This window comes from Rousettus aegyptiacus, unplaced genomic scaffold, assembly GCF_014176215.1.
Source record: "Rousettus aegyptiacus isolate mRouAeg1 unplaced genomic scaffold, mRouAeg1.p scaffold_m13_p_12, whole genome shotgun sequence".
NCBI lineage: Eukaryota > Metazoa > Chordata > Mammalia > Chiroptera > Pteropodidae > Rousettus > Rousettus aegyptiacus.
The window spans coordinates 18,734,594-18,751,563 of NW_023416287.1; the positions used below are offsets into that span (position 1 = coordinate 18,734,594).

The window sequence follows — 16,970 nt, forward strand, 5'->3', positions numbered from 1 at the left end:
AATTCAATAGCAAGTTTTAATAATAAAAGAGGGATGATGAACATAGGATTCAGGAGGATGGTTACCTTGGCCAGGGGAAGGGTTGGGTGCAGTAGAGGGCATATGGTTAAATGCAAGTTATTATGAGCTTCTACATTTTATTCTGAGATGGTGGATTTACAAGCACCTATATCATTACTTTAAAAAAACTAATTAAATAACTCAAAAATAATTTTAAAATAATAAAAGAACCAGAGTCAAAGACCAAATGTTAGAACAAAAGATGCTGCTAATGTTCTTTTCACTTAGGAAATTATAAGTATTCTAGGAGCTCTGTGCCAGGGTCCAGAGATCAATATATATTTTTTCTATTATTTCATATGGCATATAGAAATACTCAATAAATTTGTTTTTTGTTATTATAAGCAGTATCTGTCCATATCATGTTTGAGCTCTCAGCAGCTGTCAATATTGTCATGTGCTTACTTACTTTCCAAATATCTACTTTGGTGAAGTGTCTTCAAATTGTTAGCTCCTTATTAGATTATTTGTTCTCTTTTTTAAATCAAGTGGTAGATTTATTTGCTGTCTATCATACAATGAGGTGAAAACATCTCAATATAGAATATTCTCAACTTTGTTTTGGCTTCCTGCCATATTAGAAACCAAGTGAACAGGCTGACAATCAGCGGACAATGGAAGCAAATAGTTGCTGGTTCACAACTCTACAATGATTCATTCCACAGGCTTAGGGAACTGTTTGTTTTTTCTTTCATAGCATCTTCCTCTTTTCAAACTCCTTGTAGACAGTAGCTCCCAGTTGTACAGGAGACTTGTAACAACACTCCTGCACTCTGATGGGCAGAGATCTTTTTAGCTTCACCTTTTCCTCCAGCACAAATTTCTCCTGCATGATCCATTCTCTTGCCAGAAGGGGCCATTAGACCAGCAATGAAAAACACCACAGGCTTGGCTTTGGGGCCAGAATTATGTTGCTACAAAAATTCTGCAGCGTTTTCTTCTGCATTACCACCAATTTCACCAATCAATATGATGCCTTGTGTGGCTGGATCATTTACAAAGACTTCAAGGCAGTCAATAAAATCTGTTCCATTAAAAGGATTACCTCCAATGCCAATGCAGAAGGACTCCCCCGACTTGTGCTTTTTAGTGAACGGCTTCATAAGTCAGGGTGCCAGATCTGGACATAATAGCATTTTTTTTTTCTTGTGAATATGGCCAGACCTGATGCCAATTTTGCATTTTCCATGATTGATGACTCCAGGGCATTTTGGCCTGATCAGTCTTGTCTTTCCCTTGAACAGCACTGTGTACTTGGCTCATACTGTGACCTATTGTGGGGATACCTTCAGTAATGCCCCTGACCAAGGGCACTTCTGCCTCAATAGCTTCATTAATGACAGCAGCAGCAAAAGGAGGAGGTACATAAATGAGAAAAACCGGCACTCCTATCTGTTCTGTGGCCTCCTTTATAGTATCAAAGACATGCCTGCTGGCTATGAAAGGTGTCCTGCTTATAGTAAAACCCTGGCAAATAACCTTTGTATTATTATCTATGTACAGATGTTTCCAGGAAGCTATATAGGAACAATGCCGAATTCCATTCTGTTGCAGGAGAAAGGAGTGTGATGGGCAGCCTTGAGGCCAACTGCCACTGAAAGGCCATGGTCTCAGTGGCAGAGGCAGGGGCAAGGGCTGAAGTCATCCCAGGTTGTTTGTTCTCTTACTAGGTCTTGGGAGTTATTTATATATTCTGGTACTTTAGTTTTGTGATTTACAAATATGTTCTCCCAGTCTGTGATTGTCTTTTCATTCTTTTACTAGTATCTTATAAAAAGCATAACTTTTTAATTTCGATGAAATCCAATATATCAATTTATTTTTTTTTATGGCTTGTGCTTTTGGTATGGTATCTAAGAAAATTTTGCTTAATCCAATGTTGTAAAGTTTTTTTCTTTTTGAGAAGTCTTACAGTTTTAGGTTTTATGTTTAGGCCTATACTCTGGTTTGAGTTAATTTTTGTATACGGTACAAGATATGAATCAAAGTTTTTTTAAAAAATTCTATAATCTTTTTCTTTTCCATAGGAGTAACCAGTTGTTTTCAACCAGTATAGAAAAGACTATTCTTTCTCCACTCGACTGCCTTAGAATCTTTGCAGAAAATCAGCTCTCCATATATGTGTGGATCCATTTTCTCTATTCTGTTCCATTAATCTATTCTCAACCTCTATGCCAAGACCATATTGTCGCGACTACAACAGCTTTATATTGTCTTGAAATCAGGTTTTATCCACCATAGGCTTTGCATTTCCATATGAATTTTAGAACTAACCTGCCAATTTCTACAAAAAAAGCCAGCTAGAATTCTTTTTATTGGGATTGCATTGAATTTATAGGTCAACTTGGGGCAAGTTGACATATTAACATTATTAAGTTTTCTGACCCATAACATAACATTTTTCTTTCTTTATTTATTTAAGTCTTCTTTAGTCTCGCAGCAATGTTCTGTAGTTTTCTAGGGCTTGGGAAATACCAAGATATTTCTTATCCTTTATCATATTTATTCCTAAATATTTCATAGTTTTGGATGCTATTGTAACTGATATTTTTATTACAATTTCCAATTATTCATGGCTAGTATATAAAATACAATTTATTTTTATATATTGATCTTTTGTTAGTACTAGTAGGTTTTTAAAAATAGATTCCATTGAGTTTTCTTTCTAGATAGATCACTGTGTCATCATATTTGGAAATTTTTCAGCCATTATTGTTTCAAATACTTTTTCTGTTCCACCCTCCTCTCTTTCAAAGACTCTAATTACACATGTATTAGACTATTCAAGGTTATCTCACAGCTCACTAATGCTCTGTTCATTATTTTTAAATTCTCGCTCTGTTTCACTTTAGATATTTTCTACTGCTATATCTTCAAGTTCACCAAACTTTCTTCTGTAAAGTCTAATATGCTGTTAATTCCATATAGTACATTTTAAAATCTCATTTATCTCTAAAATTTAACTTTTTTATATCTTCCATGTCTCTGCTTATCTTTTTGGACATGTATAATACAGTTACAGTAATTGTTTTAATGACTTTGTCTGCTAATTCTAACATCTATGTCAATTCTGGGTCAGTTTCACTTCATTTTTCTCCTCATTATTTCCTCCTCTGCAAGATTGGTAAATTTTTTCATTGATGTCAGATATTGTGAATATTGGCTGCTGGATATTTTTGTAATTCTATAAATATTCTTGAACTCTATTCTAGAATGCAGAGAGTTAATTGGGAAATACTCTAATCCTTTTGGGTCTTGCTTTTAGGATTAGGTGGGACTTAGTCTAGGGATAATTTTTCTCCACTACTGAGAACTTTGTACTCTACTGTATGCCCTATGAATCACAAGGCTTTTAAGTCTGGCTGGTGAAATCAGGAACTATTCTCAATACTCAAGAACAAGAACAAGAACACTGTTACCTCTAACACTTTTGGGTGGTTCTTTCTCCAAACTCAGATAGTGAGTACTCAGCTGAAAATGTAAGTAGATCTCCAGAATCCTCTCTCTATGTAACTCTCTTCTTTCTGGTACTCTGCCAACTCTAGCCTCTTTGGTCTCCCCAGGCTCTCAGCTCCATCTCCCTAACTCACAGAGTCTACTGGGCTCCACCTGAGTTCCCTCTCCTTATACCATAGCCTGGAAACTCTCAAGGCAATAATGATTTTGAGAAATCAGAGGTCTCATCTCATTTTTTTCCAGCCTCTCAGAGATTACTGCCCTTCATTATCTAATGTCCACTGTCTTGAAAACTAATGTTTAATTCAGGGTGTAAGGCAGAATAGCTTTTATAACTCCTAATGTCCAATCCATACCCTAGATAATTAAATCCAAATCTCTGGAGGGGGTGTCCAGGTATCAACATTGACCCTTCAAGCTAATTCCAATGCACATCCAAATTTAAGGATCAGTGTTCTATACTGTAATGTTATTACTGGGGTGATTTTTGAGTCCCTACTTAAAGAGATTAAATCTCTTTTAAGGTCCCTTGATTAAAAAACAAAGTTATTCTCAAGACCAGAGCAGGGCAGAGCCTACATGTGAGAATTAAGTGGCTCCGGCTATGGGGAGAATGGGGCAGAGCAGGGAGCTGGGCAGCACCTGACAGACTGGGAGAATTCATGCAGTTGACCCATGAACAATGTAGGGGTTAGGGACGCTGACCCTCGTGCAGTCAAAAAATCCATGTATAACTTTTGACACCCCAAAAACTTAACTAATGGTCCTTTGGTATCCGAGGGGGACTGGTTCCAGGATCCCTGTGGATACCAAAATCTGGGGATGCTCAAGTCCCTTATATAAAATGGCATAGAACAATGCATACAGTGGACCCTCCGCATTCATGGATTCCAACTGTGGATGGAAAATACGGTTTTCTATCCATGGTTGGCTAAATCCATGAGTATAAAACCCCAAGATATGAAGAGCCAATTATATATTTATTGGAGAAAAAAAAACATGTATAAGTGGATCTGCACAGTTCAAATCTATGTTGTTCAAAGGTAACTGTAGTTTATTATATCCACTTAACAAAGCATTCATACTGTCTTGCTTCGTTTTCTCCCCCCAACAACCTTGAGGAGAAATTCACTATCCTATTTGGTAGATGAGGAAATGGTGCTCAAGAGGTTGAATGACTTGACAAAGAATAAGTCAGTGGCAAAGTTAAAAATTTAAACTCAGTTTTCAGAGATAGACTAATGAGCAAAGCAATCTTTAGCTGGGTAGCTGCCAGAGGTAAGGGAACATCTCTGGAAAGTGCTGAGATAAAGCGAGGTCTATTGAAAGGGCCTCCAATCAGATGAATAAGAAATAACTTACATAGGAGGTGTGTCTTGGGCAGGAGTAAGACAACATGGTTATCCTTCACACCATGTGGCAGGCACTGAATTAGTAGAACAGGGCAGGATGGATAAGGGTACTGGTGAGTAACCCTCCCCAGGTAAGGGGGAAAATCCCTTATTTGCTTACCAAGGACAGTGCAATAGCCTATTCCAGGAACAAGCACGTTATGGGGCATAAGGGAGGGGATGATCAGATAGTCTCTGAGGGGATTTATGGGAAACACCTATGTTCTGGCCCGGATCTAGCTCGAGGGTCTGGCAGTGGTCAGCCGTAGAACAGTCTCTCCTCCATAGATTTCTGCCTTGGGATGAAATATGCAAGTGTGCAGTCAGAGCTGAATTGTCGGGAAAATGAAGAAGATACTGAGTGTTGTTACTTCAACCTCCCTCTTGGCCCTTCCTCACATGGTATTTAATCTCTGCTCTCAGTTAATGACGATTATAAAATAATAAAGCAACATTGGCTCCCATCAACAAGTGTTTGCTGTGAGCCAGACCTTTCCAGGCATCATTCTATCAAATCCTTTCTATGAAGTAAGTACTACCATCATCTCCATTTTAAAGATGAGGAAAGGGAGGCAAAGGTGACTATATTCATTATCTATTGCTGTATAACTAATTACAGTGCTTGCAACTGCAAAAAACATTTATTAGCTCGCACATTGGAATCCATGGATCAGGAATGTAAGAGCAGATTAACTGGGTGATTCTGGCCTGGGCATCTCATGAGGGTCCAGCCAAGATGCCAACCAGGGCTGCCATCATCTTAAAGCTTGACTAAGGCTGCAGGATGTAATTTCAAGGTGGCCCATTTATATGGCTGGCAAATGAGTTGGCATTTGGCAAGGAGATCTCAGTTACTTGCCCTATGGATATCTCCTCTGAGCTGCTTGAGTGCCCTTACAACATGGCAGCAGACTCCCCCCTGAGCAAGTGATAAAAGATAGCACACTGGAAGCTGAAATGTCTTTTCTGACCTACACACAGAGGTCATATTGTCATTTCTGCAATATCCAAGTAGTTACACAGGTCAACCCTAATTCATTGTGGGAGGGGATTGGCTAAACAAGGGTATGAATACCAGGAGGTAAGAATCATTGAGGGCTATCTTGGAGGCTAGCTACAAGTGACAAAGTAATTTATCTAAGGTCAGAAACATGGGAAGTATTAGAGGCGGGCTTTGAATTCAGGCAGTTACTATATCACAGTAAATATCATCTTGAAGAAGTAGAGGCAAGCAGGTACCCACAGGTCTCTTCTTTCTTGGAGGTTTTCATACTTGAGATCCCGTGTGTCTCATTCCTGTGTGTCTGATCAATGGGTCAGACACTATGTGATATGTCAGACAGACACTTTGTCAAAGCAACATGATCTTGGCATGTTTATAAAAGATTGCATAAATCATCACTTGGTAGTAGACTTGGTGAGTCAAACGGAACCTGGATTCTGGCTCTAGGTTTGTCACTGACTTACAGTGTAACTTAGAGAAAGTTCCAGCCCCTTTGAGCCCTTTGTTTTCCCATCTGTACAATGAAGCAGTTTCATTGATTCCATGGGCCCAGAGATTCTGTGGAGGAGAATTTTGGGATTCTATGCACAGTTAGTCACTGTCATGAGGGGTGCTAAAAGGATTTCCTTTTCACTTTTCCTGGATCTCTCAGATCTTTTCCCAAGTGGAGTGGACCCCTCAGATGCAAGGGTTGCTTTTTGAACCCAGGCCAGATTAGGCCTGGCTGTTCAGCCCTGCCTCACCCACAGCTGGCTGGTACCATTGTTCCCCCATAAAGCTGGGCCCCTTTCCAGCTGCTGCTGCCCTCAGGGCAGGGGCGAGGCTCAAAGAACTCAGTTGTATGACTTCCTCCTCCCCCAGGGAAGCCTGGGTCACACAACAGGCTGACTCAGCCCATGCAGAGGAACAAAGGAGATGAGATGTGGTTTAGGGAAAGAATTTGACATTTACCATTTCCTCCCTAAAATATTTCAAAGCAATCATTATGGAGAAAATCCTCTTACACTTATTTTACAGTTTAATGGGATGTTTAAAAATTAAGATGAGGACATTATAATCTTTTAGGCCCTAGAAACCCATATTTTAATGATTCTACAATGCACATTTGTTTGCCTTTTAATATCTTTGAAATTGGGATGCATGTAACAGCTGATGACGAGTCATAAACTAATTGCAGCATTTAAAAAATTAGGTAGTGTTACATAAAATAAAATAATCATGCCCATTACAATGGTGGATCTTAAATTTGATGAAATACAGTAATTAGATCCTGTTCTTGGAGCCTGGGTCCTACTGTGCCCCCTCTTCTCCCCTCTCCTGGCCCACTTATTTCTATCACCCACAGGCTTGTCCTTCCCCTTCATTCCTTCTCTTAACCCTGTGTCTAATACAGTCCTTGAAAATATTCCTTTCCTCCGCATAAGACCCTGAAGTAATTGTGAGGGGGAGACTGTGCCCAACTTCTGACCAAGACAGAGAGGTTATTTAGTCCAGTGAAAGGGCACAGAAGAATGAAAAGAAATTTAAATCTGTGAGTAAAATCTAACAATTACTCTACACTGTGTACCAGGCACTAGTCTGTTTTATGTGTATTAACTCATTTAATCCTTACTACCATTTATCAGGTAACCGCTAGTGCATCCCCATCAAACTGAGGCATAGAAAGGCAATATAACGTGCTCAGGATCACATAGCTAGAAGTAGTGGAACCCAGGGGTAAAAAAAAAAAAAAAAAAAAAAGCTCTCTTTGTCCCAGACAGAAGAGATTGGCCATTGGGTGAGACTTCTTGGGAATACATAGGCTTTCCTAAGAAAAAAAGACTCAGGCTGCTCATTCTTCTTTCCTATACTGTTATAGTAATCTGAGTGGCCAACATAATAAGATTTCTTGTGTGAGTGTGTGTGTGTGATATAAGAATTTAAAAGTTGTATTTCTCCCTGTTGCTAATTTGCAGTGGTCTGTGTGTGTAACCCAGATAATGCGAAAACCCCAAAAATGTTTTAGCTACCCGAAGTGTGTAAGATAAACAGACACCTGTGCGGCTGGTTGATAAGACATCAAAGATGTCATCATAGAGTATAAAGCAAAAGGGACTCTAATGCAGACTTAGAGAGAGTGCTCCCCATCCTCCCAGGACTACATTCCTCTGTCTCTTGGTTCCTGACTGCTCTGCTTTGAAGAAGAGGCCTCCGCTGATCGACTGTCCCAGATCGACAGCATCCAAGCCAGCATCGACCGGTCACCACTTAATGCGTGTCTTGTCTCCGCCAGCACCCCCAGGTGGTCTACTAGGACTGAAATCCATCAGGATCTGGTATGATTAAACTTGTGTGATGCTCTGGCAACTATATGTGTGTGTGTCATCCTTGCTTAGTTGGTTACTCGCTGGGCTCGTTATGTATACATATCTCAGACGAAGTGCTCTCCGACGCTTGTACCGGCTTGGCCTTAGGGAGCGAGTTGAGCCACCTGTACACACGTCCACAGAGAAGTTAGACATATACCTTTCTTCTTCTGCCTGGAAGGTGAATATTATGCCATTTATGGAACAACATATTCCATGAAGCTACAACATGAGGAAAAGGCCAAGAGAATCACAGAGACACTGGCCATGACATCATCAAGCCAGTGAAAGAACACAAGCCACTTCTTGTGTTGTGACTTCTTGTAAGACAAAGAAGTCTCCTATCCTCTTATTGGTCAGGTTTTATATTGCTTGCAACCAAGAACATTCTCTGGCAATACTTTGACTATTTACACTTTACAAATGAGGAAATAGAGTTTCAGATAGTTCAATTGAGTTGGCCAGATGAAGGATTCAAGTCCAAATCTGTCTGACTCCAAATCATGAGATTTTTTCCTCCTGGCTTCCTAGGAGTCCAAAGAAAGGAAGTTTGAATAAGAGAAAGGTGTGGCAATAAATTTTTATCCAAGCACCAAGCTTCATGAAATAAGGCTATACTCTCCAGAATCCTTTGTAACCGACTGTGGCTATATGATTGAGTCTGGCCAGTGAGATGTAAGCTGTGAGATGATGTGGTGATTATCTTATATTTGGGAGTGGGGGCGGTATAATACCATTCTTCCTTTTTTCTGCCTAGAAAGGTGATGTAATGACTGAAATTCAAGCAGCCTTCTTGAACTATGAAATGACCTTAATGATGGAAGCCACACTTCCACAATGAGAATGGTGGAGTTTGGAAAGATAAGCTTCTGGGTTTCTGATGATACCATGAAGCTTCCATAATAGCCCTGGACAAACTATCTTTGGTCTACCTCCAAACTCTTTGTATTTGATAAACTTAGTTCTTTTTTAAGCTACACTTATGTCTTCCTTTCTGTTCTATGCACCTAAATCTAATTCTTGCTGATACACCAGCATTTAGTTTAGGCACGAGTAGGTGATACAATTCTGGTCACTGGGGAAGTTTACTGCCAAGTGGTTGGAGTGGGATGGGGAGAGCACACCTAGGAAAGTTTTCCTTTAATCTTAAAAAATGACAAAAGGAAGAGAAGATCCTTTTCCTCTGCCTGGGGTAGCTATCTTGAGAGCATGTGGGAAGCCAGTCTGATGACAGCCAATACCTGAGGACAACAGAATGGAGAGAAAAGAAGAACCTATGTTCTTGATGAAGTCACAGGGCTGCCACTGAATTAATGTACCCTGGAGCCACCCTATCTCCAGATTCTGGTTACATTAGATAACAGCATGTCTTTGTTATTAAATTCATATTAGTTGGGAGTTAGGTTATTTGCACTCAACATTCAGATCAGTATGAGCAGGATGATAAAGTCTAGGATGTAGCCATTGGAGTAGGTGGCTGATATGAAGTGAAGGTGAAGTCTACTGAATATCAGGAGGATGAGGAATCAGACAGTCAAGGTGCAGGATGGTTCAACCTCACATAATGTGAAGTTGTCCAAGGAGACGGCAGGACTTGGGAGGGAGAGGAAGAGTGTAGAGCAGGGATCAAAGTCCTCAGTGAATGAAGGAGAGGGTGGTAGGCAGCAAAGCAGAGTACAGAGGAATGTAATTGAATAGTGTGGACTCTAAAAGAGCTAGGGTTTTGATGTGAAAAGGAAGAGTCCATCAATCAGGATAGTTTGGGTCATAAGCAACAAAATAATAATTCTAGCTAATTTGGCAGAAAAATTATTTATTAAAAGGTAATGGATAACGCACAGAATTTCCTGGATGTGTGGATGTGTGGAGTACCAGGCTTGGAGATTACCTAGCCAAGGTCAGTGCCCCAAATCATGGGCCAGAATTGGCCCTATGAACACTGATGTCACCAGTAGCCCAGAGATGGCTGCCCCTACATAGTCTTTGTGGGCCTATGAGTGTCTGATTGGTGTTTTCTAGGTCAGATGACTTTAGCAGCAAGGGTGACATTTTTAGTTTTTAGTATGGAAGAAGGGCTCTGTCTCAGGGGCAGGGGATTTTCCCCAAACAGCAAAGAAGTTCAGTTGCTGGGTCCCTAAAAGAGATGATCAACACCCACTACAAGCAACAATGTGCAAGGAGCACTGGGGAATGGAGAAGGTTCTGAGATGCAAGGGGATATCAGGATTTTAGGGTCCTCTGTTTCTAAGGGCTCAGGAGGGCAGACAAGGCCACCATAAAAGCCTTTGTGAAGATTAGGTCATATCCTTGAACAAATTTTACAAATTACTTTTCCTCCAGGTGAAGTCAGGGCCTCCCGTTTACTCTTGTACAGAGGTCCTAAAGGAAGGAAACATTCTAGGAAGGTCAAGAACTGTGCTTTGTGTGGACAGAGAGGTTCAGAGGCCACAGAGGAAATATCTAAGACAGAGACCAGTATGGGGAGACAAGGGGAGGGAAGCCTGGAGCAGCAAGGGGTGATGGTATGATTAAGTGTGGGAGTGCTAGAGGCAGGCAAGCCTGGGGCCAGAGTGGGAACTGAGTTTAGATCCTGATGGGATGAGAGTCTTAGTGGAAGAAATGGTGTCATTGTCTTTACTCTGTTCCAACCCCTTCTGGTGGCAGTATCTGCTAAGGGTCCTGAGTAATCCTAGTCTGGTTTCAGAGAGGTGGTAAAGGTGTCATGAGATTTGTGATGAGGCAGCCAGGCTCTGAGCTGGTCATAGGACACCTAAAACATGATTGCATTTCCCTCCTCACGTTTGTGCCAATAGCTCTCAAGGAAACTTCCTGAGCAGGGATTAAAACTAATTTCATTTTCTATCTCTAAGGGTGAGTACTGGATTGGGAGAAAATCTAGGCCTAACCCAACCTGTCCTTAGGCAATGTGACCTTAGGCAAATCAGCCAACCTCTCTGAGGCTTGGTTTCATTATGTCTCAAATACAGCATGGACTTGATCTCTGAGGCCCTCCTAGACCTACTACCTGTGATTCTCTTACCTCTTCTTTTTAACCCACCTGGTGTGTAGTATTGTATTACACGAGTACACCACATTTTATTATTCCTGTTGATAAACCTTTGAGTTGTTTCTAATATTTTAGATTGACAAACAGTGATGCAGCAAACAGTGTTGTACATGATTTCTTATGTACATGTGTGAGTTTCTCTCACGTATAGATTTGAGATTGGAATTAGTGGGTCAAAGGGCAAGCATAACTTCAACTTTGCTAGCTGTTGCCAAATGGGTTCCCAAAGTGGTTATACCCATTTCCTCCTCCCTTACCAGCAACGCATGAGAAGCCTGGTGCTTCCTATCTTCACCAACACGTGGTACTGATAGACTTGTTAATGTTTTGGATGAGATGTAACATACATACAGTTAAGTAAATAAAATGCACTCGTCCTAAGTGTCCAGTTTCATGCATTTTACACTTGTTAAACCCATGTAACCTCTACCCAGATTGTTTCCAGAACACTTGAAAGCTCCTTCGAGTCCTTTCCCAGTTGAGGATCCCCAGCCTCCCAGCCAAAGTAACTACTATTCTGATTTTTATAGACATCGATTAGTTTTGCCTATTCTCGAAATTCAAAGAAGTAGAATTTTGCACCATGTACTCTTTTTTGTTTGGCTTCTTTCACTCAGCATAATATCTGAGATTCATCCCTGTTGTAGGGGGAGGGGCAGAGAGGTGGAGGGTCAGAGAGAGAGACTTATTTTGAGGAACTGGCTCACACTGCTATGGAGACTAAGAGTCCCGTGATCTGTCATCTGCAAGCTGGATACCCAGGAAAGCTGGTGGTGTAATTTAGTCCAAGGGCAGAGGTCAATGTCCAGTTCAAGCAAACAGTCATAAGGGAATGAATCCTCCCTTCCTCTGGCTTTGGTTCTATTCGGTCCCTCAATGGATTGGGTGATGCCCACCCACAATGGGGAGGGCAATCTACTTTACTGAGTCCATTAATTCAAATGCTAATCCCTCCCAGGAATACACTCACAAACACACCCAGAAATAATGTTTAATCTGGGCACCCCATGGCCCTGGTCAAGTTGACCCATAAAATTAACCATCACGAAAGGCGAGCGTAGTGGGAATCTTTGCCCACCAGAGCAGTGTCAGGAGGGATCTGGTGCTGGACCTGCTCCTTCTTTTCTCACTCCCTTGGTGCCTAGTAGAGGCTCTGATCCCAAAAGAACCTCAAGAAACTACATAAACTACTAATTTCATGGGGCCATCCCTCAAATAATAACAATTCAAAATTGAGCACCTACCATATATGGGGCATTACAGAAAGCATTTTACATTCATGATTTCATCTTTCCCCTCTAGCAACTCTAGGAGTCTTTTTTATTGTCCTCCTTTATAAGGGTGGAAACTGAAACCCAGAGATGTTCCACTTGGCTCTGGCTTTGATCCTGAAAAAATGAAGTATAGTGTGCTAAACAGTGGTCTCCCAAAAGACAGACCCATGTCCTAACTCCAGAACCTGTGATTGAGACTTCAGTGGCTCTTTGTCGATACAATTAAGGATCTTGAGATAAGTTTATTTGGGTGGGCCCAAAATCCTAAAAACAATAACAAATATCCTCAGAAGAGACAAGAAGAGGAAAGTGGGAGAGGAGAAGACCATGTGAAGATGAAGGCAGAGATTAGAGTGATGTAGCCACAAACAGTGAATCAGATGCTGGAAGAGGCAAGAAAGTATTCTCCCCCAGAGCCTTCATAGGGAGTGTGGCCCTGTTGACTTTGATTTTGGACTTCTGGTCTCCATAGAGGATAAATGTTTGTTGTTTTATGCCACCAGTTCATGGTAATTTGTTACAGCAGCCCTAGGAAACCGACATGTAAGAAAAGTGGAGAAGGGAAAAGAAAGGAAGGAGAGTCATCCTCTCCTGCAAAAGCTCATGGTCCTCCATCTCTTGGTGACTTTATGACCCAGTTTCCTCACTTTTGTCCCCAGTTTATTTCACTGCAGCCTCAATGGCCTCCTTGTCGTTCCTGGAGTGTGCCAGGCACATTCTCACCTGAGAATGCTTGCTGTTCCCTCTGCCTTAAAACGTCTTCCCTCAGACACTCTACATTCTCTGCCCCTCAGAGGGGCCTCTCCTGTTGCAGGAAGCGACACTGATGGAAAAAATTGGACACTCAGACAATTTTGTTAGAGGAAGGAGAATTTATTGGCAGGCGGAGCACATGGGGTTAACAACACCACGCACAAGCTCCCCTTGGTTAGATTTCTTACAGCTTATATACCCTTGTAGTGTCCGTGAAAGGGGTGCGTAATTCCTTTGTCTAAGGTTTCATGTGTGCCTCATGATTTAGGGGAACTTTCGGTGGGGGGCTTCAAGGGGGGAGGAATTTCCAGACCATTGGTCTTACAGGTCATTTGTCTTGTAGAACTCGTGACCTTGGCGTTATAGGATTCTCCAACACAGAGATGGAACATCAAGGCTATAAGCAGGAAGCAGTACTTATTAAAGCTGGCACCTGCTCAGCGAATTCCTATCCAAAGGCTGACAATCAATTTTACACAGTCTTATTATTCCTACACAGCTACGGAGATAAGGAAAAACATTAGTTGGATATCAAGCTATGAATCAACAGATGTGAGCTGGAGAGTCCTTGAGTTGGGGGAAGCAGCTATGGAAAACATGTTAGCTGGAGAGTCCAGGAGAGGGGAGAAGGCAATCAGGAATGGATTTTAACTGGCTAAGTCGGTCATTTCTCCAAGCTCTTTCCTTTGCATTTTTCAGATGCCTCCTCTCCTCTCTTACTCTGACCTCCTTTCTGGAGTGTCTCCCACCTCCCAAATCGCCCACATCCCTTTTATTTTTCTGCCTACCACATTACTAATATCATTTGCTTATGATTTTAGTGTTTAGGTATATAATATCTCCCATTAGGACATAGCTCCTGTAGGATGGAGATTTGTTCATGGCTATATTCCTAGCCTCTAGCATAGTACCTGGCCCATAGTAGGTACTCAATAAATATTTAAATGAATACAAATTATCTACTAATTGCAGTGGGAATGAGAAGGAAGAGGTGGGTCCAGATGCCAAGCTATCACCCAAACTGAAGAGACAACTGTGTGTGGGAAGCAATTGGCTCTAATAGGACCCTTAGCTCTTAGCCCAAGCATGATTACTAACCTCAGAAAAGCCTTTCTCCACACTTAATTCTTAGTCCCAAGGGATTCACTGGATTTGAACATCCTTGGAAAGGTCTGAAAGGGTTCTTGTTTCTACATTTTCTCGTTTTTTTTCCCAAGCATCAAGCATGGACAGGCACCTTCTGGAAAATATGCACACTTGTGCACACACATACACAATCTAACATGCATGATTGGCCATATCGTGCACCCTGATGGCTCAATCTACCCATACTTAGTACTAATAGCACATACTGGTGGACACACACTCACACTTTGTCTGTCATTCTTATTCCCCTGTCCCACACATCCACATAAATTCATAGTCCTGCACGTGCCGTGTACATGGAGAGGACTCCACTCAAGTTTCCACCCACACACTCACTCACACTGACATACATCTACATGCATTCATTAAGCTCCTATGGGCATGTGCAAATGGATCTGCTCGCACACACATCTTTGAACACATCCCCATGCTTTCTCACACATATACAAACAGGCAATGGCCTGGTGTGGTAAACCACACTGGCCAGAGCTTAGCATGATGACCTGTCCCAACAACAGTGACATCCATTGAGCACCAGGTACCCTGCACTTTAGGTTCTTATCTCATTCAGTCCTCAGGACAATTGCATGAAGTGCTATTATAAGCCCCATTTTATAGATGATGAAGCTGAGACTCAGAGCCATAAATGGCAGAGCTGGGATTCTAACCCAAGCATCTGACTCCAAGAGCTCATCCTCTTATTTGGTGTAGCAGATTATATTTTTCAAAACTGATCACAATAATATCTCCCATCCTTCATGCTCTTCTAGATCCTTACCACTCTTCAATCAAGAGGCTGAATCCATGGTCCTTTTTCTTGAACTCAGTTGGGTCTTCGTGACTGCCTCAATAACAGTATGATGGAAGTAATGTCATATGAATTCCAAAGCTAGATCACAAAAGGTAACACAATAGCCAAGACATGAAAACGACCTAAGTGTCCACTGATGGATGAATAAAGAAATGTGGTGTGTGTGTGTGTGTACATACACACACATAATGGAATATTATTCAGCCATAAAAAGAAGGAAATCCTGCAATTTCAAACAACATGGATTGACCTTGAGGGTATTATGCTAAGTGAAATAAATCAGAGAAAGACAAATTCTGTATGATCTCACTTATTTTGTGGAATCTAAAAAAGCCAAACTCATAGAAACATAGAGTAGATTGGCAGTCAACAGGGGAAAATGGGGAGATATTAGTTGAAGGGTACAAACATACAGTTATGAGTAAATTCTGGGGATCTAATACACAACAGGGCCACCATAGTTAACAATACTGTATTATATACTTGAAAGTTGCTAAGAGAGGACACACAACATGTTGGGTAAAGGAGGAGGCACCAGGGTACTTAGATGAGTTTCGGAGGGAGTAGGAAGGGTGACACTACTTTGGTGCACCTCTCTGCATCCCCTCCAGAGCAAGAGGGAGAGAGAGGGAGAGCATACATGTGTGGGAAGCAGAAGGGACCACAGCCAAAGCAGCAGAGCCCTGAGGCCATAAGCCTACACTCTGGAGCTTGGTGGAGCTGGACTTCAGATCCTGGCCCTGCAACTTACCAGCTGAGTCTTCCTGACCCTCAGTTTCCTTGTCTATAGAATGCAGTTAATAACAATTTTTATCCCATAGTGTTACTGAGGGGATTAAACAGGATGATCTACATAGAGGGTCTGAACAATTCATGATGTTGGCTATTTTTCCCATTTTTTTACTCTGCCATGACTTTACAAATGTTGTCGCCACACCTGGGCAGGTCTCTTTCTGCTTTCTTTGCCTGGCTCTTTCTGAAGACCCAGGTGGGCACCTCTTCCTCTGAGCAACCCATGCAGTCCCCAGGCTGGTGTGTCTAGGAGTGGAGTTCCTCCCTGCACTCTAGAAGCTCTACTCAGACCTGCCCTGGCATTGATGACTATGTGATGGTCCTTGGTGAATCTTTCTCCCCCATAGCTAAGAAGTTCCTTGAGGGCAGGGGCCAGGTCTGAGTCATCTGTGTTCCCCAGTAGCCTGCCCCATAGTGGGTGGCAGGCCATGTTTGTGGAATGAATGGAAGGGGAAAAAGAAGGGAGAGGTGTCACAATCAGCTCACAGACCACTAGCTGAACCATAGGCCCCAAGACCCTGGTAGTTAAAGCACAGGTCAAGAGCCAAGCCTCATCTAACAGCTAACAGTGTGTATGTGTGTGTCTGAATATGTGACGAAGTATATGGGAATATGTAAATATATGTGTACGTATGTATTTGTTTGTGATGGTAGGGAAAGTATATACTGTAGGTGCGGTTGAATATGTGTCTGAAGGTTTGTATGACTGTATTCACGTGTAAACACGTATATGTTCATTAAGATGGATCCAGGGAGCAAAGACTTTGTCCTGTTCTTTCTCGTGTCTTTGCATCTAGCATTCTCAAATGAATCTGTGGTTGTAGGGTACAGGGGAGAACATAATGGGAAAGCAGAGTAGCACGATGCTTACC

At 41.7% G+C, this 16,970-nt stretch overlaps 1 pseudogene; it reads right to left on the bottom strand.

Annotated features, from left to right (window-relative positions):
* Nucleotides 1-751: 751 nt before the first annotated feature.
* LOC107519474 lies at nucleotides 752-16,528 on the bottom strand (annotated as a pseudogene).
* Nucleotides 16,529-16,970: the final 442 nt, after the last annotated feature.